The sequence below is a fragment of the Pristiophorus japonicus genome, chromosome 12, assembly GCF_044704955.1.
Source record: "Pristiophorus japonicus isolate sPriJap1 chromosome 12, sPriJap1.hap1, whole genome shotgun sequence".
In the NCBI taxonomy this organism is placed as follows: domain Eukaryota; kingdom Metazoa; phylum Chordata; class Chondrichthyes; family Pristiophoridae; genus Pristiophorus; species Pristiophorus japonicus.
In genome coordinates this window covers 193,607,739-193,632,470 of record NC_091988.1, presented here as the reverse complement: position 1 = coordinate 193,632,470, position 24,732 = coordinate 193,607,739, and the positions used below count along the sequence as shown (strand labels likewise).

Below are 24,732 nucleotides of genomic sequence, written 5' to 3'. Positions count from 1 at the left end.
AAATGGTGCCACATGCGTTTGGGCCTGTTGTATTTTTTAATGACTGCCAGTGCTGGAACGCAGTACAGCAATAGGACTGTTTAAGATCAGTTTTGACTGAATTACCCTGATAAATCCCTGATTTATTATTTCGGCTGTGAATCTGTAAAAGCTGATTTCAATTTCAAATTGAGAGGAAAAAAAACTCCCAAAATTTCCCACTTTTTAAAAATAATGCACATTGTATCCGTAATGTCAGGACACAGATTGAAGAGCCTTGTTAAGGACTGCAGCTATGTTCTTAACAAAACAGATACACTGCACAGAATGATTGTAATATATCATTCATAGCACATGCATTACATTTTAACATCAACTATTTCATATTTCTGTCCAACTTGAAAAATTTATGCTTCGCCATACAATGTTGGCAGGTATTAATTTTAGCAGTCAACATTTTGCAGTGCAGTCTATCCACAAATACTAAAACTGTATTTTACTGGTTAAATAGCCTGATAGTATTTGGTGATCATCGAACCTTGTATTACTTTTGGAATTGCCATTGACGACATAAGTGGTATGTGAACTGTGTATATAATTGTAGTATGCCACTTTGCTTCGCTGTGCCTTGTTGGTCTCGCGCTTGTCTTCTGGAAGTCAAATCTGATTTTCTCTGGAGTTTGTGCAATAATTTATTCCTCTGATTGTTCTGTGAGCATTCCCATCCTGAAACAGGGGACAAAGCTGAAATCTTTGCGACATAATGGGCCCAAGTTTCCACATGATTTGCGCCTGATTTTTAGGAGCAACTGGTGGAGAATGGACTATCTTAGAAATCGCAATTCTCCACATTTTTTTTTCTGCAGTTCTAGTCAGGTAGAACAGTTCTACTTTGGAACAGAATTTTTTCTTCAAAAGGGGGCGTGTCCGGCCACTGACGCCTGATTTCAAAGTTTCCACAGTGAAAACGTACTCCAAACTAACTTAGAATGGAGCAAGTGAAGATTTTTGTAGAACTGAAAAAACCTGTTCTACACATTAAAAAATCAGGCGCAGGTTACAAATTAGGCGTCCAGAACGAGGTGGGGGGGGGGGGGAAGTCATTAAATTCTACAATAAATCCTTAGTTATACTTATACAAATATTATACAAATAAATCCAACCTGAATAAACATTTATAAGCAAAGAAAAGATTAAATAAACCATGTTCCTACCTGTGTGAAAGTTCCTTAGGCAGGCCTTTAGGAAGCGGTTTGCCGTCGGGACCGAAGGCTGAACGGGCCGGGCCCGAGATTTCGGGCAGGGCCCGTCCCCAGCACCAGAGGTAGGTGGCGTTGGGTCGGGTCGGGGAGAGAGGTTTGGTTCGGGTCGGGGAGAGGTTCGGTTCGGGTCGGGGAGAGGTTCGGTTCAGGTCGGGGAGAGGTTGGTCAGGTCGGGGAGAGGGAGGTCAGGTCGGGGAGAGGGAGGTCGGGGAGGGGGAGGTCGGGGAGGGGGAGGTCAGGTCGTGGAGGGGGAGGTCATGTCGGATCCAGTCCGGGGGCGAGAGTAGAGTCGGGTGGGAGTGGGAGCGGCAGACGCAGACGGGTCGGGTCGGGTCCGGTGGGGGGGCGGAAGCAGGAGCGGTAGCAACAGGCGGGTCGAGTCCGGTCCGGGGGGGGGGTGCGGAAGCAGGGGGGGGGCGGAAGCAGGAGCGGCGGGGAAGCAGGAGCGGCAGCGACAGGCGGGTCTGGTCGGGGGGAGCGGGAGTCGGCAGGAGCTGGCCGTGGGAGGAGCCTTATTCACGCAGCCCCACTGAGGCCATTCGGCCAGGGTTAGGGGCTGCGTGCTTCGGGCCCCTCCCACACAGTTTCGGGCGCCTGGAGCTACTGCACTTGCGTGCCCACTGTAGCGCGCATGTGCAGAGCTCCCGGCACTGTTTTCGGCGCAGGGTCCTAGCTCCGCCCCCTACAGCTCCTGCTGCGCCGCGCCGAGGGCCAGAGGACCTGCAGGGAGGTGGAGAATACGGAGGGGTTTTTTTAGGCGCACTTTGTGGCGCGAAAAACGGGCGCCCAGCTCGGAGGGGCGCCCGTTTTTTATCGTGTGTAAACTTGGGCCCCTTGAGTGGGCAATCCTATTCTCCTCCTCCTGAGGTCTCAAACACTGTCAAAGACACAAGTGTCAAGCCAATGTAGTTCACTCCACATGACAATAAGAAGCAGCAGAATGCAATAGACACAACAAAGGTAAGGGCCCTGGCAACATCCCAGTTGTAATGCTAAAGACCTGTGCACCAGAGCTTGCAGAGTAGCTAGCCAAGCTAGTTTAGAGTAGCTATAACACTAACAACTACCTGACAATTTGGAACATTGCCCAGATATATCATAGCCACAAAAACAGGATAAATCTAACCCAAATCTATCAGCCTCCTCCAATCATTAGTGAATGAATGCAAGGAGTTATCAATGGTATTGTGGAGTAACACTAACTCGTCAATAACCTGTTCAGTTCAGCTTCCACTAGAATCAGTCATACCAGACCTCATCACAACCTTGATCCAGACATGGATGCAGGAGCTGAATGCCAGAGGAGAGGTGAGAGTAGGATAAGGGGTCGGCCATTTACGACAGAGATGAGGAGGAATTTCTTCACTTAGAGGGTTGTGAATCTTTGGCATTCTCTGCCCCAGAGGGCTGTGGATTCTGAGTCTCTGAATATATTCAAGGCTGAGATAGATAGATTTTTTGGAGTCTAGGGGAATCAAGTGATACGGACATTGTGCGGGAAAGTGGTCGATGATCAGCCATGATCTTATTGAATGGCGGAGCAGGCTCGATGGGCCGTAGGACCTACTCCTGCTCCTATTAAATTCTTAGTAGCTACCCTCGACATGAAAGCAGCACTCTATATGGTCCCAAGGAGCTGTAGCAAACCTGAGACCAGTGAGTGTTAAAGGGAAATCCTTGGGTGAATGAAGTTAAAATCAACAGAAAGGAAGGTAGTTATGATTGTCAGGGGCCAATTATTGCAGCCTCATGACGACGATCAAGAGGTTTTTCAGGGTAATATTCTTGCCTATCTTCAATTACTTTATTAATGGCCTTCTCTCCATCAGTGCTGTAATCTACAGGACTACGGACAAAGAGCTGGAAAGTGGGTTTGGGTTGGATAGCTCTTGATCGGCCGGCACGGGGACACTGGGCCAAAATGGCCTCCTTCCGTGCTGTAACTTTCTATGATTCTATGATAAATTTGAATGGGGGGTGTTCACTGATAATTCCACATTGTTCAGCTCCATTCATAACTTGTCTGATAATGAAACTTGCACTGACACGTGGCAGGTAACATTCATGTTGCACAAGTGCCCCAAACAAGAGAAGGCCCAATCATCTGACTTTCACCATCAATACCCTTGAGGTTATCATTGACCAGAAACTTAAGTGGACTTGCTATATCAACACCATGGTTACAATACCAGGGCTGAGGTTGGGTGCTGTTCGACAGTGTCTCACCTATCAAAGCATCTCCAACATCTACAAGGCTGAAGTGAGGAGTATCATGGAATACTTACGACCAATGTTCCCCCTAATTATTTTTGGGTGCATGGCCCCATTAAGGGGCTGCATGGTCCATTCACAGTCTTCACGCATGCGCGAAACTTAACATTGGAACTGCCCGGTACCGGCAGAGAGCTGCATGGCTTTGCTCATGACTTGCCTGGATGGGTACAGCCACATCAACTGTCGAAGCTAGACATCATCCAGGACAGAGCACTTTGGATGATTGCCAGAACAATTCGAATGATTGCCAGTTTTTCCATTAGACTCATTATCCACCAATTCCATCGTTGGTGCACTCATCAAGGATACTTCGACATCACCTCCCTCCCCTGTGATCTCCACCACTGAGAAGGACAAGAGCGCCTATGTCACGGGAACACCATCACCTCCATGTTTCCCTCCAAGTCACATGCCACCCTGACTTGGACATATATCGCTGTTCCTCCTTCGTCATTGGGTCAGTAAATTAGCAACATCACCAATAGGTATGTATAGGAGCAACTAGGGATGAAGTCATAATTGTGACCTTGCCAGCATTGCCGACACCCTGAGCATAAATGAAAAAGGATGACCTCATGATGTGTAGGGAACAAACATTGATAAATAGAATTAGACAATGGCCAACTGGACAGCACCCGTATTTATTGATCTCCCAACCAGAAAATAAAATCCAAGATGTTATGATGGAAATCAGTAAAAACTACTTTAATAATTCTTAAGGACATCTAGTTTGCTACTAAGTCTGGCTTAGTGACAGAAAACAGAGAGTAGCGGTGAACGGTTGTTTTTCCAATTGGAGGAAGGTATACAGTGGTGTTTCCCAGCAGTCTGTGCTAGGACCACTGCTTTTCCTGGTATATATTAATGACTTGGACTAGGATGTACAGGGCACAATTTCAAAATTTGCAGATGACACAAAACTTCGAAGTACAGTGAAGAGGATAGTGATAGACTTCAAGAGGACAATGACAGATGAAATTTAACACAGAAAAGTGTGAAGTGATACATTTTGATAGGCTAGAACGAGGAGAGTCAATATAAACTAAGGTGTACAATTCTAAAGGAGATGCATGAACAGAGACCTAGGAGTATATGTGCACAAATCGTTGAAGGTGGTAGGGCAGGTTGAGATAGCAGTTAAAGTATACGGGATCCTGGGCTTCATAAATAGAGGTGTAGAGTACAAAAGCAAGTGAGTTATGATAAACCTGTATAAAACATTGGTTCGGCCTCAACTGGAGTATTGTATTCAATTCTGGGCACCGTACTTTAGGAAGGATGAGAAGACCTTTTGAGAGGGTGCAGAAAAGATTACAAGAATGGTCCCAGGGATGAGGGACTTCAGTTATGTGGATAGACTGGAGAAGCTGAGGTTGTTCTCCTTGGAGCAGAGAAGGTTGAGAGGAGATTTGATAGAGGTGTTCAAAATCATGAGGGATCTGGACAGGGTAGATCGAGAGAAACTTGTTCCCTTGGCGGAAAGATCAAGAATCAGAGGACACAGATTTAAGGTGATTGGCAGAATAACCAAAGGTGACATGAGGAAAAACTTTTTTACGCAGCGAGTGGTTAGGATCTTGAACGCTCTGCCTGAGAGGGTGGTGGAGGCAGATGCAATCGTGGCTTTCAAAAGGGAATTAGATAATTACCTGAAGGAAAAAAATTTGCAGGGTTACAGGGAAAGGGTGGGGGAGTGGGACTAGCTGAAGTGCTCTTGTAGAGAGCCGGCACGGGCGACAGGCAGAATGGCCTCCTTCTGTGCTGTAATCATTCTATGATTCTAAGAAGTCTGATGTTACAAAGTCAAATATTTGCATGAGTGCCTAGACCTTTGTCCAGTAGCACAGTAAAAATTGAGAGATCCTGGCAGCAGCATTTTATAGATCTTTCAGAAGGCCAGTCAATTAATGTTTCATAAAAAGCAGATGTATCTTATTATAGTCTTGCTAAATTAAATGTTGCGTGGCAGGGGTGGGGGGTGAGGAGGGGGGAGGGAGAGAGGGGCATGGGTTTAAGATGGTTTGATTCAGTGCATTGTTATTCACAACAAGCCCTACAGGATCCATTTGAATATGCTGGACTGCGACTGCCATTTGCATTTAGAGATATTGCTGTTTGCAGGCAAGCAATTGTAAAGTGAGAATGGCACATTAAGCTATTTTTTAACATGCAGAAATCTTGTGTTCTAAGGACGTAGCATCTGTTTAATTTACATGTGTATATATTTTAAACCAAAAGCTCCAAGCTGCTGCATTGCTCTCTTTCACAGATAGCAGTACTTGTGACATAGTCCTCCAAAAATAGTAGATACAGAATAATCTAAGTGGAAAATTTGTCTGAATTTTTTTTTAGTGTATGTGGAGGGGGGAGGGTGTGATTTTTGATTCTGCACGCAAGCAGAGATTGATATAAATAGTAAGAGATAGCTCAGTCTGTTGCAGTTATTCCAAATACTGGGTTTCTTGACTTGTGTTCAGACTACGTTACCTTCATTGTAAAAAAGCTAATTTAAAACAGGCACAGAGTGACGCTAGCAGCTTTCAGTTAGAGTAATTAAATAGAAATATCAAAAATAACCCAATCAGAGCAACATTCTTTGAGAGCACTGTGCACGCCAGAGAGCAGCTTGATACGTTCTTGTGGAGGAGGAGGTTGGGAATTTTTCGGCAATCATTACGATTAGTGTAATAATTCTGCCAATACAGGAAGGGAAATGCATTGGCTGCTGACTGGGCAAAGATCACGTGAACTAAGTGAAACAAGCTGATGAGTTTTGTTGATTTGTTTCCTGTTTTCTGTTTTCACCAGGAACAAGCCGAGGGCTCTGAATTTTGAAAGATCTTCAGCTCATGTAATATTTGGGCTAATGTTTGGGAGGACGGGGGTGGAAAAATAGAAAAAAACCCAGATAATTACTTCAGCCAACTGGTCGGTACTTGACTTTTTATCGGACTGCCAGAACGATCTTGGCAACTTGCCCTATTTCAGCAATCTCATTGGTTAAAGGTAAGCATCAGTTTCCCCCCCCCCCCCCCTGTACTATCAGTTCACTGTGCTGACTTCCTCTACATAAAAGGCTTCTTACTGGAAGTGCCGTGATAGTGACTCTGCTTCTCGGGTGTGTGGGTGCAGTTATTTCAGTTTTACTTGCCAAAGATTATTTTTAGAAATTATTCTAAGTATAAAAGTTTTTTTTATGTTCGAAGCAGTTTTGGTGCCAATGTTTTTAGTGAAATAAATGTGTAAATTTGCTATAATGATGGACCCTGGAAGGATAAACATGTAATTTTCAGCAGTGGGACTGTGATGCATGTTTGAGAAATGTTCCTCTATATGACTAGTAATACAGATCCATCTGTTAACATTTTATTACACGTACAGATGTCTTGTAAGCCAGTTTTATTTGTTGATGTGATATCCAGCATGGTTTTGCGTCTCTTGATAATTGTATCTTAATTCAATTCCTTCACTTGATTGATCAGCAATGAAATTTGATGAGACTTAAAAAGTACTGACAGGAAAAAAAACTCAAGATCTCTAAACTAAGATGAATGACTCTGAATAGATACTATATGTAAACCTAAATGATGAAAGTTAGATGGACTGAAAGACTCTTTCTCATCCCTATCTCCTTATCAACATATGTACAGCATTTTGACGTGTATTTTATAAATGGTTTGAGAGCATATTACTTCAGATTTTGTACGTCTGCCTTTTCATCAGAATTCTGAGGGAGGGAGAAGCATTATTTGTTCAAGTGACCGTGCTAAATGGAGTAGGGAGGCTCACCATTGTGAACTGTCACCCCTAAAAGAGGGTATACAGCTCCAAGTCTCACCTATGCATAAGAAACGCAGAGGCTCTTTTTTAAAAAAAAATGTATAGAATGACTGGTAGTGATTTTAATGCTGCAATTTTGCTGATCATAACTCACTCCTCCAGTTTTCCGATCACTAGAATTGGGTGGAATTGCAGCTGTATAAATTGCAGCTTGCTCTTAATTATCCATTATATGGTGGTAGTGGCTGTGGATTATCATAGTATCACAGCAACAAAAATATTTCCCCTCTCTAGCCCTTCCTGCCATATGACCCAATATACCTGGAATCATTGTGAATAAAAGCTGCTGCACTTCCTCCTCCTTTTAACTAGCAAACTGCTGCTACCTTTGGAAGGCTGACATAGTGGCAAACTTTGTAGCACCGTAAATGTTTCTACGTATGGAAAAAAATTATCTATAATCTGAGGGTGGTGAATCTTTGGAATTCTCTACCCCAGTGAGCTGTGGCGGCTGGGTCTTTGAATATATTTAAGATGGAGATAAGACAGATTTTTGTATGGTAAGGGAGTCGAGGGTTATGGGAAACGGATGGGGAAGTGGAATTGAGGCCAGGATCAGATCAGCCATGATCTTATTGAATGGCGGAGCAGGCTCGAGGAGCCAAACAGCTGACTCCTGCTCCTATTTCTTATGTTCTTATAATAAATTCAGGACTCTACACAATTCCACGCTTTATAATTCATCTGAATGCCTGGATTGCATTATTCTTGTAACCCCCTATTATATTAATTTATATACATTACAAGAAGTATTTTCTTGTTTTTCTATTGGTCCCAACCTATGTGCTGCCGTTGGCCATGAGGACTGTCGGGTGACCAATGTCACTGTCATTCTGAAATAGGCCTGTAGGAGGTGCACAAGAGTGACTTCTCTTCATTCAAAATACTTGACCTCCAGCCAGCTACTCACTATGGTAACAAAACTGAGATTGGAAACTCACCTATGTGGGTAATTTTGACTTAAATGGAAAAGAAATCAGGTGGGATGCATGACTGGCGACCGATCCAATATTGCTTGTTTCATTTATTTAGTCATTCATGGGATGTGGGTGTCACTGGCAAAGCCAGCATTTTGTGCTCATCCTTAATTGACCTTGAGGAGGTGGTGGTGAGTTGCCTTCTTGAACCGCTGCAGTCTGTGTGGTGAAGGTGCTCCCATAGAGCTGTTCGGGAGGAAGTTCCAAGATTTTGACCCAGCGACGATGAAGGAACGACGATATATTCTCAAGTCAGGATGGTGTGTGACTTGGAGGGGAACTTGGAGGTGGTGGTGTTTCCATGCGCCTGCTGCCCTTGTCCTTCTAGACGGGAGGTGCTGTCGAAGAACCATTGCCACAGTTAAAATTACCCCCACTGTGTGGTGGATTGAAGGTATTGATCTGCATAGCTCTGATCTGTGGTGTACTGTCCCAAAATTCTGCACTGCTGAATCTCTGAAGTTTTAAAATTGAATGCAGAGTACTATGGTTTATAATTTAAAAAAATATTTTAAATAGGACCATCTCCACATGATATCAACACCTCCCACAAGGTCTAACAAATGTGCAGCATGTCAGTGACAGCCACTGTGCTGTATGGGTTATTAGCTTTGTCTAAAAATTTATGCTATGGGATCAAGTGGGTCGGTCTTAATTTATATCTCCCCATGGCAATTAGTCTTTCTAATTGGGCTGAACATCCACAGCTTTTCTTAATCCTGCAAGGCTTTTGCACTAGATCAGTTCTATAGCACAGCAGCGTGACAAAACTTTTGCGACTTTTCAAAATTAACGAGATTTTTTTTTAATGCTGAATAGTTGCACTGTTACATCACCTTTTTGAGAAGTGCCTCAGATTATTTCATTGTCCTTTCCACTTGATGGGTCAAAATCTGGTGCTGTAACAGGGGGGAAAGGAAACTATACCACCACTTCACTTTTTACTGTCCTCTCAGTCAGACCATTCTCTGCTGTTCATTTTATCAGTTCAAGCAGATGCTTCCTCAAATTGGTGTAGAATGCACACATTCTGCACCTGCATGTGCATTTGTGCATAAGGTGGGGGAGGGGGGTGGAGGTTGCCTATATGTTAATAAATATGTTCTAACATGTTTTACTGTTCACCCTAAATAAGAGTAATCAGTTGTCTGAAGATTCCTTCTGGGAGTACCCTGCTGGATACCAACCTAGTGCATTCTAATCTTCACTCGGCGTGGCTATGTGGAGTGGGGTTTGAACCTTTCAACTTCTGACTCTGGGGCAGAACTGCTACCAAATTGACCAAATCCCAGGAGTCTTTCTCGTCCTCAGCTGCCACTCACCTCGCAGACTCCAGCCACGGCGTTCCACCAAGAAGCAGCGCTGGGCTAGGGAGTGGGACATGGCGCACACAGATTATTAGAAAGGGGCAAAGCACTGTAGTGGCAGGCACTAGGTTCGGAGACATTTTAAGAAATTATAGTTTGGCATGCGAATTGTAGTACATACACAGAATCTAATTTTTGTGACTGGAGAAAGATATGTACAGTAAAGTGGTGTGGTCTCCCTGGCAAATGTGTAAAAAATATTTTTTTTAAAAATCTGCTCAGAACCTATATTTTCAACTTTGTTTTGAGCCATCTCTTCTAAAGCTCTTGCTAATGTTTAGCATCTAACAGTGAGACATATTGGGTGGGCCGTCTGCTATTCTTTCTTGATGACATCAGTGGGGGGCCTGAACCATTTTCATGGTCGGATTTCATTCAAATATTCATGGTGAGCTGTTGGCGCTGTTCATGCTACCGATGGGCAGTCGCCCATTAGGATGGTAGGAATTCCAGCAGTGCTGTAGCTATTTAACAGCAGCCTCTGCTTCTTAAAGGGGAGCAGTACTTGTTGGCAGGCAAACTTTGATGCTGATTTTGCATCTCGAGAACGGAAGCTAACTGCAGTCAGGGCCCCCCGTGTTTACAGATGATGCTGTAGAGGGAGCTGCTGGAGGAGGTGCTTTTTCCTAGTGATGGGCACCCAGACAAATAGCATAGCAGCAATGGAGAGTGGTGGCTGCCAGTGTCACAAGAAATTCAGTGACTTCACCAGAGCTGCTAAGCTATAACTCCCATTCACATCTCTGTGGTACATACACAAACAGCCCTGGTAATTTCATCAGTTTTTATTCTCCAGTCAAATTTTCCTATCTTGTACGTGCACAAGTAGCAGAAGATAATGATGTGGGTATTGTAACCTGCTGGCAGTCTTTTTTTCATTGTGCCTTTATTGATGGCTTTCCTGATTTCTGCCAGTTAATGAACCTACAATATATTCTATGCTGTGCCTGTCGGGTTGATTGGCAGCTCTCCGTGAAAGCCATCGTTTGGGTCATGTTGCAGCTGGCACTATGGTCATCTTTATTGGGAAGGACAATTTTTCCCTTTCTTTGCTGGTGGAACTATTAGATTATCCTGACATGGTGTATAGTAGCTGATTCTGTCGATGGTGTATTTTCAGTAATTTTACTGTGAATTGGATTTTGCCTTTGGTGCAGCAGCAATCCCGATAATACTATATTTCACTACACCAACCATCCAAGAGTGGCAGCCAATTCTAAAATTTTTGCTTTTCTTAAATTTCACTTGGAAATTAAGTATTTCACTAATTGTATAATGGGTTTGTCTGTTGCATTGGTTATTGCGGATCTGTATTTTGAATTCCATTTTCTCATCCAAATATCAAGGTGAATGATTTCTGTATGTGGAAAAGCATGTAGTCTCACTGTTTTATTCAGAGGAGTTGTATACTGATTCCTATAATCTTATAATTGATTGTCATTTGGATTAATTTCACAGGCCTGTCAGTATCCACTGTAAAGGTGTAACTCACTCTTCATTCTGGATTATCGGAACACTCACTAATTTTTGATCAAAGAACACAATCACAAACAGTGATTTATTTCAAGATGGCTGGTTGTTCATCAGCACCTGGTTTTGCATGGAAATCTTCAAAAATTGGGGCATTTAAAATATTTTAGAGGTCCTTTTCAAATAGAAGAACAAACATTTCCCCACTCCCTCCCCGGCACATAATACACTTTGTTTATGAAAGATTGGATGGTTTTAACACACAAATGTTATATAATGCAGATAAAAAATAAATTACACGAAACTGAGGCTGAAAGGTGCAGTTATCACAAAGTTTTATTACTTTTTTTGCCACTTTACAAAACCTTACTTAAGATGCACATAACTTTGTTCTCTTACCCTCCCCTACACCCCCAAACCAAAACCTCTGAGTTATTTATTGCATTCTAAAATTACTTGTTTGCTCATCCCATGACTGTGGATTTATAGTATTTGCTTAAGACACAAGTTTGTCCACCCCTGCGCTCTCCCCCAAAATCTTCCTCCTGCTTGCTTATTCACATAATCAACCACAACAGTATGTATAACATGGGGGGAAAAAATCCAACATTTCACAAAATGGTCACATAGCTAGGAAATAAGAAATTCTGATAGCTGACTAAATGCTTGGTTGCAAAGATGGGTTTTGAGCGATTTTTTTTTTTAAAAAGGGGGAGAGGCAGTGAGGTTTAGGGAGCACAGATCAGGACTGAGGCAGTCGAAGGCTCTGGCACCAAATATGGGGTGGAGTGATTTAGGGAGTTGCATATAAATCCAGAGTCAGAGGACAGTGGGGGAGTCCGTATTGGGCTGAAAGAGATTGCAGACATAGCATTGTGTGAGGCCAATGATTTGAGGATGAAGATTTTCACTGTAATACATTGGGTGATGAGGAATGCAAGGCTATGGTTGATGGCCAGGCAGGATAAAGAATGGCAGTGCTTAGGATAAGTTGTTTATGGAGGATGAGTTGCCAACAAGAAGGGAATTGGAGTATTCAAGTCTGGGGATGACTAAGAATTTCAATGATGGAGCGACTGAGGTAAGGGTGGAGATGAGCGGTTTTTGTGGTGGTGGAAATGGTCTCCTTTGATGATGAATAGAATATGGAGTTTCAAGCTCCGCTTAGCTAAGCTTACTTTAGGGTCAAATAGCACAGCGAGCTTGTACGCAGCCTGGTTCAACTTGAACAATTGGATGGGAAGGGAGGTGGAATTAACAGCAAAGGAGCAGAGTTTGTTACGGGAACCAAGAGTGATGTCTTCAGTCTTCCATATGTTAAACTGGTGAAAGTTGCAGCTTATCCATGACATAAATTTGGATAAGCAGCCTGACCGCACAAAGGTTGTTGCGGGGTTCATGAAAGTGGTCAACAGGTAGAGTTGTGAGTCACCAACATATGGAAATTGACCCAGTAGTGATGAATAATGCCACCGAGGAGGCAACATGTATATAAGTAAAGGAAGTCAAGGATAGATTCTTTGGGGCTCCCAAGATAATGGTGCCTGGGAGGGAAGAGAAGCCGGTACTGGAGAATTGCTGGCTGGTTTCAGATGGGTAGGAATGGTTTTATGAAAGGGAAATCATGTTTGACAAATTTGTTGGGAGTTCTTTGAGGATGTAACGAGCAGGGTGGATAAGGGGGAACCAGTGGATATGGTGTATTTGGATTTCCAGAAGGCATTTGATAAGGTGCCACATATGAGGTTACTGCACAAGATAAAAGCTCACGGGGTTGGGGGTAATATATTAGCACGGATAGAGGATTGGCGAACTAACAGAAAACAGAGAGTCGGGATAAATGGGTCAGTTTCCGGTTGGCAAACAGTGAATAGTGGGGTGCTGCAGGGATCGATGCTGGGTCCACAACTATTTGCAATCTATATTAATGACTTGGATGAAGGGATAGAGTGTAATGTAGCCAAGTTTGCTGATGGTCCCAAGATGGGTGGGAAAGCAAATTGCGAGGAGGACACAAAAAAATCTGCAAAGGGATATAGACAGGCTAAGTGAGTGGGCAAAAATTTGGCAGATGGAGTATAATGTGGGAAAATGTGAGGTTATCCACTTCGGCGGAAATAATAGAAAAGCAAATTATAACTTAAATGGAAAATTGCAAAGTGCTGCAGTACAGAGAAACCTGGGGGTCCTTGTGCATGAAACACAAAAAGTTAGTATGCAGATACAGCAAGTAATCAGGAAGGCAAGTGGAATGTTGGCCTTTATTGCAAGGGAGATAGAGTATAAAAGCAGAGAAGTCCTGCTACAACTGTACAGGGTATTGGTGAGACCACACCTGGAATACTGTGTACAGTTTTGGTCTCTCTATTTAAGGAAGGATAGACTTGCATTGGAGGCTGTTCAGAGAAGGTTCACTAGGTTGATTCTGGAGATGAGGGGATTGACCTATGAAGATCGGTTGAGTAGGTTAGGCCTGTACTCATTGGAGTTCAGAAGAATGAGAGGTGATCTTATGGAAACATATAAGATAATGAGGGGGCTCAACAAAGTGGATGCAGAGAGGATATTTCCACTCATAAGGGAAACTAAATCTAGGGTACATAGTCTTAGAATAAGGGGCCGCCCATTTAAAACTGAGATGAGGAGGAATTTCATCTGAGGGTTGTAAATCTATGGAATTCTCTGCCCCTGAGAGCTGTGGAGGCTGGGTCATTGAATATATTTAAGGTGGAGATCGACAGATTTTTGAACAAAAAGGGAGTGAAGGGCTATGGGAGCGGGCAGGGAAGTGGAGCTGAGTCCAAGATCAGATCAACATTGATCTTATTGAATGGCGGAGCAGGCTCGTGGGGCCAATGGTCTAATCCTGTTCCTATTTCTTATGTTCTTATGGAACCATGCACAGGCAGCCCCATAGAGCTGGACAACACAGACAGTGAAGGAGAATGGCATTGTCAACCATGTCACGGTCTATGGAAAGGTCAAGAAGGGCAAGTCCAAATAAGGTCACAAAGGATATCATTTGTGACTAGGGGCATTTTGATGTTATTGGGATGGCAGAACCTGGATTGAAGGTATTTCAAATGAAAATGGCATATCATCATAGACAATCCTATTGATGCCTATGATGATATGCATCAATAGGATTGCCTATGATGAATCGAGGAAGACTTGCTTCCACTCTTAACATGAGTTCTTAGGTGGCTGTACAGTCCAATGTGAGAAGCACAGTCCCTGTCACAGGTGGGGCAGGTAGTCGTTGAGGGAAAAGGTGGGTGGGACTGGTTTGCCACACGCTCTTTCCGCTGCCTGTGCTTGATTTCTGCATGCTCTCGGCGATGAGATGTGAGGTGCTCAGCGCCCTCCCGGATGCACTTCCTCCACTTAGGGCGGTCTTTGACCAGGGACTCCGGTGTCGGTGGGGATGTCGCACTTTATCAGGGAGGCTTTGAGGGTGACCTTGTAACGTTTCAAATGAGAATGGCATATACCTGGGAGCTGACAACATGATCAAAGATCCCCAAGGAATGGGAGTCTAGAGAGAGAGCAGTAGCTACAGGGGCCATTTGGGATGAGGATTTTTTTTTTTAAGGGGGGGGCGGTGATAGATTTTGAAAAGGAGAGGGATAGTCCCTGAGGATGATGCCAGCAAGCGTGGGAGCCCGTGGGGAATTTAAATGATAGAGAATTGAGCGAGGAGGTTATTAAAGGGGAAGAAGATAGGTCTCCTGGAATATATGAGCTTGGATTTGGTAAGAGAGGGGAAGAGGGGAATAGTTTTATTTCTTATTTCCCATAGTGGATTTGTAGTTTTGCATCCTCCTTTCATCACAATGTGAACATCAGGTTAATGCAGCGAAAACCTCAACCCAAGCCACACGATTATCTCAATCCTTATTCAATGATTTAAATTATATAACATGTTGAGAGGAAAAAAATTACTTTTTGTTCTTCTACTCCCCATGGCTTACACCTCAGTTTGTAAATGTTCTGCCTGGTTGTGACACAGGTTGTCAGGATACACTCTCAACGCGCATGCAGGGTGAAAGCCTGATCCCATAGTGCATGTGTCACTTACTCCACAATCTCGCGCAGGATTTGTCAGAGATCTGGAAATCCTCAGTACCCACTGCCCAAGTGAAATTTCCAGCTCAAGTCCCAGGCTCCAGACAGCATGAGTGGTCTGTGTGGGAGAAAACTTCATTGCTAACATTAAATAACCAAGAATTGTAAATTCTATGTGCATCATGTTGTAAATGTCCGTATTAGCTACATACACTGACTTGAGTGAAGAAGGAAAATGGCAGCCAAAAATTGTGAAGAAATATTTGAACAATTTGGCAGATTTTGTGCTACTTGATTTGTGAATGGTATCTTTTGAAGAAAAAAATGTATTTATTGCTCTGTTTCCTGCTGGTTCCTCATTTCTCCTTGGTACTTTTTTTATACTGTGGCTGAAAATTTTCAAAATTAGTTTACCCACTGAGGCTGTGTCATTTTTTTCTGGACTTGCTGTCTGAGGTAATAAAAATAATTCAAGTCCTTTTTCAAATGTAAAATGAAAGGTTTATTGTAGTACATTAAGTGAGTAAGTAGTCATGTTGGAACATGCCTTGTGCCTTGTTTTTCAATGTTTGAAGAAAATTATTACGTTTACTGGTAGATTTTAACACTAAACTAGTACTGGTCACATGAGCTCTAAAAGATGAGAAGAATAAGGAAAAATGTTGAATTGCTATTCATTGCCAGTTTAGTTGTTGAATAGCATTTAAGTGCAGTATTACTAGCTTAAAGTAAATGATAGAAACCTAGAAACAGGAGTCAGCCATTCAGCCCCTCATGCTTGTTCCGCCATTCAATTAGATCATGGCTGATCTGTATCTCAACTCCATTTACCCGCCGTTGTTCCATATCCCTTGATACCCTTGCCTAACAAAAATCTCAGTGATAAAAATGTTAATTGACCCAGCAGCCACAGCCTTTAGGGGAAGAGTTACAACTTTTTCTCTACCTTTTGTGTGAAGAAATCTTCCTGATTTTCACTTTTAAATGGCTCAGCTATGATTTTAAGATTATGCCCTCTTGTTCTGGACTCCCCCACCAGAGGAAATAGTTTCTCTGTGTCTACCCTCTTGAATCCTTTAATCATTTTAAATGCCTCGATCAGATCACTCCTCAACTGTCTAAACTCACAGGAACACAAGCTGAGTGTATGCAACCTGTCCTCATAATCATTCTGGTGAATCTGTGTTGTAACCCTTCCGATGTAAGTATATCTTTGCTGAGGTTTGGTGCCCAAAACTCAACGCAGTACTCCAGATGGGGTCTGACCAAACTGAAGCATCCCTTTTGAGTTTCAACCCCCTTGAGATGAAGGCCAACATTCCATTAGCCTTTTTTGATTACGTTGTGTACCTGTGTAATAGTGTTAATGATTTGTGTACATGTGCATCAAATTCCCTTTACTCATCCACAGTCTCTCACCATTAAGAAAATAGTCTGATTTGTCTTTCTCTGATCCAAAGTGGATGGCCTTGCACTTCCACTCACTGAACTCCAGTTTTACCCATTCATCTAGCTGCTGAATAACACGCTGTTTTGTACATATAATGACTTTGAATGAAGGATGAAGAAAGAATTGTTTGTTCTCTTCTGATGCTAAAAGGATTCTAATGGAGTTTTATGTATTGACCTATTTAAATCAAAAAGTAGAATACATTGGCCTCCCATCACTAGTTTAACGATGGCAGTAACCAGTTTAAAATGAATGCATTAAGCCTCAGTGATTATTGTCCCAGAGCCTAATTTCAGGGCCATAGTTACGAGAACTTAGATTACTAGCTTATTACTACCTGCAATGGGAGTAATAAGTTTAAAGAAAGAACATTAGGCCATTGATTGTTTGTGGTAAACTCTCTGACTAAAAAACAGTATAAGGTTGACATTCTGATATATCAGCCTCAATTCAGGGTGAAGGAAGGCTGTGGTGCAAGAGGAGGCGAGCTGAGAAGACTTGAAAGAATGCCGGGTTTATTGGCGATATAAATTTGTAATGGGTATTGACACTGAATTTTCTCTGATCGAGCAATGTACCGAAGGTGGATATCTTGCAGTTGAAAGATGGCGTTTGGGGGCAGGTGTAGTCGGGCAGAAAATGAGGTGAAAGTAGTAACGCTGGGTCTCTCCTATGAAGACCAGGTCATGCCAATTTCCTGCGGGAACCAGGGTGGGTCCCGTTCACCCTTGGAAGCCTGGTGTTCCAAAAGGAGATGGGGCCAGTGGGATGCCATCATTGACGCATTCCCACTGTTCCCATCTCCTGCTCCAAACGCACTGGATGGTTTATAATGCAGCCTAGAACTGCAGCGAGCCAAAGTGCTGGGTGTGCAGACGAACTTGGCGCAGGCAAACATGGCTGGAGCTCCGGGAGGCAGTGCAAAAAAAAATTTGCAAATAAGCGACCAAAAATTGGGGACCGCAGGGGTGTTCCTGGCCAGATTTACTTGATTAAACACTCCACAAGATGACAGTTTGTGCAATGTAATTTGGCCCTCTCATAAAAGGGTCCGATTTTACAGATTCCAGCGACTCCACATCATAAGGACATAAGGAATAGGAACAGGAGTAGGCCATACGGCCCCTCGAGCCAGCTCCGCCATGGCTGATCTGATCATGGACTCAGGTCCACTTCCCCGCCCGCTCCCCATAACCCCTTACCCCTTATCGTTTAAGAAGCTGTCTATTTCTGTGTTAAATTTATTCAATGACCCAGCTTCCACAGCTCTCGGAGGCAGCGAATTCCACAGATTTACAACCCTCCGACAAGAAATTTCTCCTCCTCTGTTTTAAATGGGCGACCCCTTATTCTAAGATCATGCCCTCTAGTTCTAGTCTCCCTCATCAGTGGAAACATCCTCTCTGCATCCACCTTGTCAAGCCCCCTCATAATCTTATACATTTCGATAAAATCACCTCTCATTCTTCTGAATTCCAATGAGTAGAGGCCCAACCTCCTCAACCTTTCCTCATAAGTCAACCCCCTCATCCCTGGAATCAACCTTGTGAACCTTCTCTGAACTGCCTCCAAAGCAAGTATATCCTTTTGTAAATATGGGAACCAAAACTGCACGCAGTATTCCAGGTGTGGCCTCACCAATACCCTGTATAGCTGTAGCAAGACTTCCCTGCTTTCATACTCTATCCCCTTTGCAATAAAGGCCAAAATTCCATTGGCCTTCCTGATCACTTGCTGTACCTGCATACTATCCTTTTGTGTTTCATGCACAAGTAGCCCCAGGTCCCGCTGTACTGCAGCACTTTGCAATCTTTCTCTATTTAAATAATAACTTGCTCATTATATTACATCACATTAAATAATATGGCTTTCAAGTGCTGTATTTTGCGCTCTCCCAACTTTCCTCCAAATTTAACAGGTACCCAAGATGTTCTATACTGGCACAGGGGCTATCTGTTTTATTCAAATGTCCGACACACCAGCCTCGCAGATGAATCACGATTCCCACTCTGCCAGTTAGACATTTGGGCCCACAGTGCATTTGGACTCGAAACAGATCTTTCTTTTTTGGAATGACCTTGGCCTGTTCCATATTTTTGAAAAAAAACTGCAACAATGTTTTGTGTATCGGATGAGATAGCAGTAGAGAGATTTTAACTTGAATTTTCTTTTTCTGTTTGAAAATAGGTCAATGGTGAGCCTATATATGATGAAACTCGTGTTGCTTGCGGCAAAATACAGTATTCCTACTCCCTCATGTTCCCATGTTTTGCACACAGTGATTGAGCTGCTGGAATATATACTATACAGCTATGACATTTTAGCTTCCAACTGAATTACTGTAATAACCATTAATAAATGTTGCATTGATGTGTCTCCGTGTCCTTGGAACTGTTTCTCATCACATTAAATTGAAGATGTCTACCCCCTTCCCCCAACCCTACCAAACAAAGGTGCAAAAGTTCAACACAATTTTTATCACCACTTGGCAGAAAATGTTACTTTAGGACATGAATCTCTCTCGCCTTTAACTAGACCCTTGCACTGCTAGAGAAACATTCGCAACAAACCTATGATTAAAATTCTTTCGGGTAACTTTTTAACACTGGTGTGGATGAGTAAAATTGATAACTTTACCATAAAACTTCCCCCTAACTATGATTGAGATCAGGAAGCTATCACATGTGAAACTCGGGTTACTGTATCACTCCATATGTATGTTGGGCAGCCAAGCAATGTAGATTTAAAAAAGAATAGTTTCAGAAGGTTCTTTTGTACAGGATTAAACGAGTAGAATTCAAAGTGAAAACTTCCATTTCTGAATTAAAACTGAAAAGAAAATTCTTCCTCGGCCTTCGGTTATCTCTTCAGTAGTTGCAGGGTTTGACAGTGATTGGTGAGGATAACATCCAATGCTGTGATGCAGTTGCCCAACAGAAATGTTAATTGGAAGTATCCCACCTCTTTGTGCCAAAAGTAAATCATTCAACAAGGAGGAGCAAGTTTAAACGTGGAAAGGCACTGCACCATGCTCTGATGCACACAAAGTTACTGCTAATATAGGGAGTGAACACATTGGATTGCAGTCTAGTTTCATTTATTCACTCCAATACTTCTGTGGAAATGACCGTGCTAGCTGTTTGAGTGTTTGGAAGAAAATGTGATCCAGCCATGTATACATGTGTACAGATAGCAGAGGTTCATGAATGAGGTAACACTGGCTGCATGTTTAGTGAAGACTTTAATGTCTCTGTTGCTTTTCAGATATGACGCATGATGACTGAAGGCACTATTACGAGAAGTTGCAGGGTCATCCAGATGTTTACAGATTGAAGCTGAGGTATATAGTGACTAATACTAGTAAAATTTGGGGCCATTTTCCCTTGCAGAGGAACAAGTAAAAATAATGAGGTTTCTTGAAGAATCAAGATCTATTCTTCAATCATTTTGGGGCCGGGCTTGGTGTATCCTTGGTGCAGTTTATCCAACTGTAATATGGGTATTGAGCTTAATGCTAGTTTTCACATTTATATGAAGTTTGACACATTCAGCCTGAATATTAAGAACTAATAATAATTAGGTTTGTTTGGAGTATCTGATGCACAATTTTGGTTGTGAAATCAATAGCTCAGATAAGAACCTTTGTTAGATATTAAGACGACCGAAGCCATTGTTTTCGGCCACAACACAAACTCTCTTCCCTCTCCATTTCCCTCCCGGGCCACTGTCTCAGGCTGAACTAAACTGCTTGTGAGCTCACCATAATATTTGACCCTGAGCTGAGCTTCTGACCCCATATGCTGTCCATCACAAAGATCACCTACCTCCATCTGCATAGCACTGCCTGCCTCAGTCTATTTGCTGCTGAAACCCTCATTCAGGTTTTTATGACCTCCAGACTAGACTATTCCAGTGATCATCTTGCCAGCCTCCCAACATCCATCCTTCATAAACTTCAGCTCTTACAAAACTCTGCTGCCCATGTCCTACCCCGCAACAAGTCCTGCTCTCCACTGTGCACAATGACCTATATTGGCTCCTGGTCCACCAACTCCTTGATTTAAAAATTCTCATCTTTGTATTCCAATCTCTTCAATACCTTGCCCCTCGTTATCCAAAAACTCTTTCTCCAGCTCTGTCCTCTTGAGCATCACCAATTCCTTTGCTTCATCAGTGGCATTCCATAAAAGCTCGAATTTACTCCCAAAACCTCTCCACCTCGCTCTACTTTAAAACCTTCCTTAAAACCTACATTATTAGTCATTTTAGTCATCCACCCTAATATTTTTTAGCTTGGTGTCAATTTTTGTCTGATTATGCTTCTGTGAAGTGCCGTGGTATGTTTTCCTGTGCTAAATGCATTATGTAAATGCAAGTTGTTGTAAAGAAAATAATGTGCGGTTGATTAACGGCATTTTGTATGGCCACCATATAGTTTAATAACAGAATACCTGTGGAGCAATAGAACAGACAAAACTATACAGGGCTGGCTCCTGTCATCTAATTTCTTGAATATTGTTCCTTGCACTATATATATATTTTTTTGTTTTTATGGCACTAGTGTACGAAGAGCTATGAATTGGCAAAATATAATTTTAATTATCTGTACCTACTCTGCATGTACCTAAAATAACACTGATAAAGTGTAAAGCTACATCTCCCAAGAATCTTTATAGCTATGCATATTTGCTGGCAAAATTGCTCCTCAGCAGCTTTATTACATAAATGAATTCCCTGCATCCCTTGACTGTTTCTATGTATGTACTGACCAGGGAAATAGACTTTAAGTTACTGCGTAGATTAAAGATAAAACATTCAATGATAAAGCCTGCAACCTCTTTATTTTTGCTGCAGTAGAAAGTGTTACTGATGCTTCCAAGACTACAGGAAAGTGAATTTCCAATGGTTTAAGAGGCTGAATTGTAGGCTGGCTGTGCGGTTTTTAATTTGTTTCCATTTGTAATACTAAAAAAAGCACGGGCTGCAGTAGAACTTTTATTTGAGTGTAAATTCCCCTCCTTGGAGGAATAGTGGTTTTTCTCATAATCTAAAGAGTACTTGTATAGATGTTTGAGAATTGTACACATTGGAGAAAGCGATTCATTCATTCTATTCCCTGAAGAAAATGAAGCAGCATAATACAGAAGCCCTGAAGTTTCTTTAATGGAATATTACGTAGCAATTTAATGAGCCCTCCATTCTGTGGTTGTAATCCTATACAGTGGCCACTCATCTCCACAGCAGAATGTTCCTAACCATTCCCTTCTTGTCCACATTTTCTCCCCTTCTGGAGGTGGTGCCCCATGCTTGAGTAAAGCTGTTTAAATAGTAAAGAATAAGTTAAATTCTGCGTTTAATGCACAGTATTACGGAAATTTTCCAAATTTTTAGGTCTTCGAATTCTGGGATTCTGTCTGCGTTTGCTTGAAAATTATAAATGCTCTTGATTAGTTTGTTCTTTTACCTGTGAATTTATATTTACCGTTTAGCTTTCTTAAGCATAGGGTATAAAGTGAGATGGTAAGTAACATGTAGCAGATTGAAAGTAAATATGTGTTCATGGAATCATAGAATGGTTACAGCATGGTAGAAGGCCATTTGGTCCGTCGAGCCCATGCCATCTCTCAGCTAGTCCCACTTCCCGCCCTTTCCCCGTAGCTCTGCAAATATTTTTCTTTCAGATATTTATCCAACTCGAATTTGAAAGATAAGATTGAGTCTGCCTCCACCACCCTTTCAGTCAGTGTATTTCAGATCCTAACCACACTCGCTGCGGCAAAAGGTTTTTTCTTGTGTCTCCTTTGGTTCTTTTGCGAATCGCCTTAATCTGTGTCCTCTGGTTCTCGACCCTTCTGCCCATGGGAACAGTTTGCCTCTATCTACTGCGTCCAGACCCCTCTTGATTTTGGACACATCTATCAAATCTCCCCTCAATTTTCTTTGCTCCATATGAAATTCCTCATTCTGGAATCATAACCGTAAATCTTTTATGCACCTTCTCTAAGATCTTCACATCCTTCCTGAAGTGTGGTGCCCAGAATTGGACACTGGGGCTGAACCAGTGTTTTATACAGGTTCGTCATAATTTCCACACTTTTATACTTTATGCTTCTATTTATGAAGCCCAGGATCCCGTAAGCCTTTTTAAGTGCTTTGTCAACCTGCCCTGCCACCTTCAATGATTTGTGTGCACTTACCCCCAAGTCTTTCTGTTCGTGCACCCCTTTCAGGATTGTACCCTTTAGTTTATATGTCCTCTCATTCTTTTAACCAAAATGTATCATTACACACTTTTCTGCGTTAAATTACATCTGCCATGTGTCCACTCATTTCACCAGCCTGTCTGTCATCCTGAAGTCTATCTCTCTCCTCCTCACTGTTCACTAAACTTTCAAGTTTTGTGCCATCTGCAAATTTTGAAATTGTGCTCTGTACACCCATGTCCAAGTCATTAATATATATCAAGAAAAGCAGTGGTCCTCGAACCGACCCCTGGGGAACACCACTGTATACCTTCCTCCAGTCCGAAAAACAACATTCACCACTACTCTCTGTTTCCTGTCACTGAGTCAATTCCATATCCATGCTGCCACTGTCCCTTTTATTCCATGGGTTTAGGCTTGCCAGCAAAGTTGATTATGTGGCATTTTGTCGAACGCCTTTTTGAAATCCATGTACATTACTTTAACCGCATTACCCTCATCTACCCTCTGTTACCTTATTAAATAACTCAATCAAGTTGGTTAAACACGATTTGCCTTTAAAAAATCCGTGCTGGCTTTCCTTCATTAATCCACACCTATCCAAGTAACTGTTAATTTTGTCCCTGATTACTGTTTCTAAAATCTTCCCCACTACCGAGGTTAAACTGATGTTCAATAATAGTGATTAGGGAAGCGCTTATGGGGACATTGCTGCTTATAAGGTGGGGTGGGGGGGGGGATGGTTGGGAGATGAAGGGGAAGGTAGCACAATATCTCTCTTCAGTTGTGGGTGGAGGAATCAATGTCTTGGTGTATGTATATAATATTTTTGCTCCATGGGGGAAGGGGTGGGGCAGAGGTGGTTCAAGGCTGGGGGAGGATAAAATTTCTTGTTGGGGCCTAAAATCCTCGAGGTTGGAGAGGTAGTAGGTTTGGGGTTTGCGTCATTCGATTTCTGTTCCTTACAGGGGATAGAAGATTGAGGTTAGGATTAGGTTTCTTTTCCTTAACCACTTTCTGCTCACTATGGGGGGGATTGGAGTTTGAGGTTTAATTGTTGCTATAGCTTCTGTCTTTACTTCGTGGGGTACAATATTTTTTGTATGATCCCTTATTTTTGCTTGGTGGGGGGAGGAGCACTAATATGTTATAGATTAAGGCTGCTTACATGGCACCCCGTCTTTTGTCTGGAAATATCATCAGAGTACTTCTGCCAATCTAGTGGGTAGTGTTGCTGCTTACAGTTTCCCTTTGCTATCTGATAAAGACATTTAGGTCGTCTATTTCTGATCATTGTGTAGGTGCATTTACTGCTCAAAGGAATGGGAGGGTCCACCTAGATACTTGGGCTTGGTACTTTAAGCAGCTGTTTGAGTTTGTAAGTTCAATCTGTTGAGCTCTAAATGTTTTGTCTCCTGGATCACCACAATGGCAATTCGGCATGTGCAGCAACATCATTCCACTTCCACTTAAGGGGCCCAAGTTTCCACATGATTTGCGCCTGATTTTTAGGAGCAACTGGTGGAGAACGGACTATCTTAGAAATCGCAATTCTCCACATTTTTTTTTTCTGCAGTTCTAGTCAGGTAGAACAGTTCTACTTTGGAACAGAATTTTTTCTTCAAAAGGGGGCGTGTCCGGCCACTGACGCCTGATTTGAAAGTTTCCACAGTGAAAACGTACTCCAAACTAAAGTAGAATGGAGCAAGTGAAGATTTTTGTAGAATTGAAAAAACCTGTTCTACACATTAAAAAATCAGGCGCAGGTTACAAATTAGGCGTCCAGAACGAGGTGGGGGGGGGGGGGGGGGAAGGGAAGTCATTAAATTTTATAATAAATCCTTA

The 24,732-nt window shown here is 42.5% G+C and overlaps 1 protein-coding gene across 7 annotated transcripts in view; it reads left to right on the top strand.

Moving 5' to 3' along the window:
- LOC139277623 (nuclear receptor coactivator 3-like) overlaps positions 1-24,732 on the top strand; it is a 210,518-nt gene that overhangs the window by 120,563 nt on the left and 65,223 nt on the right. For 5 of the 7 annotated variants that reach the window (XM_070896338.1, XM_070896336.1, XM_070896340.1 and 2 more), the window contains exons 3-4: positions 6,324-6,521; positions 19,949-20,024. The exons of 1 other annotated variant lie outside the window; for it this stretch is intronic. The gene's annotated coding sequence lies outside the window, so the exon portion shown is untranslated. The remainder of the gene's footprint in view (positions 1-6,323; positions 6,522-19,948; positions 20,025-24,732) is intronic. One more of the 7 variants, XM_070896337.1, reaches the window with a different exon arrangement.